The following is a 4243-nucleotide window of genomic DNA, read 5'->3' as shown; positions in this document are numbered from 1 at the left end:
GTCTGACTGTACCCTCGGTAAAAAAAATTTTACAAGGCTGAACTGTTCATCGAGAAGCCGTACGTTAGACGCAGGCAGGCTACCGCGGGTCTCTCGACCATCCATCGAAGCCGTCTGACTGTACCCTCGGTAAAAAAAATTTTACAAGGCTGAAAGGTTCATCGGAAAGCCGCACGTTAGATGCGGACAGGCTACCGCGGGTCTCTCGACCATCGAGGCCTTCAAACTATACCCTCGGTAAAAAATTTTTACAAGGGTGAAATTTTCATCGGGAAGCCGCACGTAAGACGCAGGCAGGCTACCGCGGGTCTCTCGACCATCGAGGCCGTCAAACTATACCCTCGGTAACAATTTTTTAGAAGGGTGAAATTTTCATCGGGAAGCCGCACGTTAGATGCGGACAGGCTACCGCGGGTCTCTCGACCATCGAGACCTTCAAACTATACCGTCGGTAAAAAAATTTCACGTGGGTTACATTTTCATCGGGAAGCCGCACGTTAGACGCAGGCGAGCTACCGCGGGTCTCTCGACCATTCAGGCCGGCAAACAATACCCTCGGTAAATATTTTTTACGTGGGTGAGATTTTCATCGGGATGTCGCACGTTAGACGCGGACAGGTTACCGCGGGTCTCTCGACCATCGGCGGCCAGCCAAAGCCATAGCCTAGTCAAAAAGTGTTACAGGTTGACAATTTTTCATCGGGAAGCCGCACGTAAGAATAGTACAGCAGGTCTCTCGATGAAACGATCACATTTCATGTAACGTAACGTAACGAAGGCAGGCATCGTACACCCTAACCCTAAGCCGCCTCTTGACGATGCCTAACCCTAACCCTAACCCTAACCCTAACCCTAACCCTAACCCTAACCCTAACCCTAACCCTAACCCTAACCCTAACCCTAACCCTAACCCTAACCCTAACCCTAACCCTAACCCTAACCCTAACCCTAACCCTAACCCTAGCCTGTTACTTAGGCCGTGTCAGGACCCAGGCTGGCATTATTCCTCGATACGTGTAGGTACGTGGTCGGCCTGTCTGGTACCGGGCGATCACGGGTCTCTACCGCAGGCAAAGGTACGTGGTCGGCCTTTACCGGGCTACCGCGGGTAGGTAGATACGTGAAGACCCGCATAAGCCCGTGGTACCCGTCTGGTACCGGGCGATCACGGGTCTCTACCGCAGGCAAAGGTACGTGGTCGGCCTTTACCGGGCTACCGCGGGTAGGTAGATACGTGAAGACCCCGCATAAGCCCGTGGTACCCGTCTGGTACCGGGCGATCACGGGTCTCTACCGCAGGCAAAGGTACGTGGTCGGCCTTTACCGGGCTACCGCGGGTAGGTAGATACGTGAAGACCCCGCATAAGCCCGTGGTACCCGTCTGGTACCGGGCGATCACGGGTCTCTACCGCAGGCAAAGGTACGTGGTCGGCCTTTACCGGGCTACCGCGGGTAGGTAGATACGTGAAGACCCCGCATAAGCCCGTGGTACCCGTCTGGTACCGGGCGATCACGGGTCTCTACCGCAGGCAAAGGTACGTGGTCGGCCTTTACCGGGCTACCGCGGGTAGGTAGATACGTGAAGACCCGCATAAGCCCGTGGTACCCGTCTGGTACCGGGCGATCACGGGTCTCTACCGCAGGCAAAGGTACGTGGTCGGCCTTTACCGGGCTACCGCGGGTAGGTAGATACGTGAAGACCCGCATAAGCCCGTGGTACCCGTCTGGTACCGGGCGATCACGGGTCTCTACCGCAGGCAAAGGTACGTGGTCGGCCTTTACCGGGCTACCGCGGGTAGGTAGATACGTGAAGACCCGCATAAGCCCGTGGTACCCGTCTGGTACCGGGCGATCACGGGTCTCTACCGCAGGCAAAGGTACGTGGTCGGCCTTTACCGGGCTACCGCGGGTAGGTAGATACGTGAAGACCCCGCATAAGCCCGTGGTACCCCTCTAACAGGCCGTCCACGTACCTTCCTCGTGGTAGCCCGCTAACAGGCCGTCCACGTACCTTCCTCGTGGTAGCCCGCTAACAGCCGCCGTCGTCCACGTACCTTTCTCGTGGTAGCCCGCTGACAGGTCGACCACGTCCCCTTCTTACCCGCGGTAGCTGGCTACCGAGGCCGTCGACGTACCTTTACCTGCGGTAGACCGCTATCAGGTCGACCACGTCCCTCCTTACCCGCGGTAGCTGGCTACCGAGGCCGTCGACGTACCTTTGCCTGCGGTAGCCCGCTATCGGGTCGACCACGTCCCTCCTTACCCGCGGTAGCTGGCTACCGAGGCCGTCGACGTACCTTTGCCTGCGGTAGCCCGCTATCGGGTCGACCACGTCCCTCCTTACCCGCGGTAGCTGGCTACCGAGGCCGTCGACGTACCTTTGCCTGCGGTAGACCGCTATCGGGTCGACCACGTCCCTCCTTACCCGCGGTAGCTGGCTACCGAGGCCGTCGACGTACCTTTGCCTGCCGTAGCCCGCTATCGGGTCGACCACGTCCCTCCTTACCCGCGGTAGCTGGCTACCGAGGCCGTCGACGTTCCTTTGCCTGCGATAGCCCGCTATCGGGTCGACCACGTCCCCTTCTTACCCGCGGTAGCTCGCTACCGAGGCCGTCGACGTACCTTTGCCGGCGGTAGCCCGCTATCGGGTCGACCACGTCCCTCCTTACCCGCGGTAGCTGGCTACCGAGGCCGTCGACGTACCTTTGCCTGCGGTAGACCGCTATCGGGTCGACCACGTCCCTCCTTACCCGCGGTAGCTGGCTACCGAGGCCGTCGACGTACCTTTGCCTGCCGTAGCCCGCTATCGGGTCGACCACGTCCCTCCTTACCCGCGGTAGCTGGCTACCGAGGCCGTCGACGTTCCTTTGCCTGCGATAGCCCGCTATCGGGTCGACCACGTCCCCTTCTTACCCGCGGTAGCTCGCTACCGAGGCCGTCGATGATCCTTTGCCGGCCGTAGCCCGCTATCGGGTCGACCACGTCCCTCCTTACCCGCGGTAGCTGGCTACCGAGGCCGTCGACGTTCCTTTGCCTGCCGTAGCCCGCTATCGGGTCGACCACGTACGATGATACCCGCGGTAGCCCGTTAGCACGGCCGTCCACGTCCCTTTACCCGCGGTAGCTCGCTACCGGGGCCGTCCACGTCCCTTTACCCGCGGTAGCTCGCTATCGGGTCGACCACGTACGATGAGACCCGCGGTAGCCCGCTAGCACGGCCGTCCACGTCCCTTTACCTGCGATAGCCCGCTATCGGGTCGACCACGTACGATGATACCCGCGGTAGCTCGCTACCGAGGCCGTCCACGTCCCTTTACCCGCGGTAGCTCGCTATCGGGTCGACCACGTACGATGAGACCCGCGGTAGCCCGCTAGCACGGCCGTCCACGTCCCTTTACCCGCGGAAGCTCGCTATCGGGTCGACCACGTACGATGAGACCCGCGGTAGCCCGCTAGCACGGCCGTCCACGTCCCTTTACCCGCGATAGCCCGCTATCGGGTCGACCACGTACGATGAGACCCGCGGTAGCCCGCTAGCACGGCCGTCCACGTCCCTTTACCCGCGGTAGCTCGCTATCGGGTCGACCACGTACGATGAGACCCGCGGTAGCCCGCTAGCACGGCCGTCCACGTCCCTTTACCCGCGGTAGCCCGCTATCGGGTCGACCGCGTACGATGAGACCCGCGGTAGCCCGCTAGCACGGCCGTCCACGTCCCTTTACCCGCGGTAGCCCGCTATCGGGTCGACCACGTACGATGAGACCCGCGGTAGCCCGCTAGCACGGCCGTCCACGTCCCTTTACCCGCGGTAGCCCGCTATCGGGTCGACCACGTACGATGAGACCCGCGGTAGCCCGCTAGCACGGCCGTCCACGTCCCTTTACCCGCGGTAGCCCGCTATCGGGTCGACCGCGTACGATGATATCCGCGGTAGCCCGCTAGCACGGCCGTCGACGTCCCTTTACCTGCGATAGCCCGCTATCGGGTCGACCACGTACGATGAGACCCGCGGTAGCCCGCTAGCACGGCCGTCCACGTCCCTTTACCCGCGATAGCCCGCTATCGGGTCGACCACGTACGATGAGACCCGCGGTAGCCCGCTAGCACGGCCGTCCACGTCCCTTTACCCGCGGTAGCTCGCTATCGGGTCGACCACGTACGATGAGACCCGCGGTAGCCCGCTAGCACGGCCGTCCACGTCCCTTTACCCGCGGTAGCCCGCTATCGGGTCGACCGCGTACGA

This window comes from Mytilus trossulus, unplaced genomic scaffold (assembly GCF_036588685.1).
Source record: "Mytilus trossulus isolate FHL-02 unplaced genomic scaffold, PNRI_Mtr1.1.1.hap1 h1tg001270l__unscaffolded, whole genome shotgun sequence".
Classification (NCBI taxonomy): Eukaryota; Metazoa; Mollusca; class Bivalvia; order Mytilida; family Mytilidae; genus Mytilus; species Mytilus trossulus.
This window is presented reverse-complemented; position numbering follows the sequence as displayed.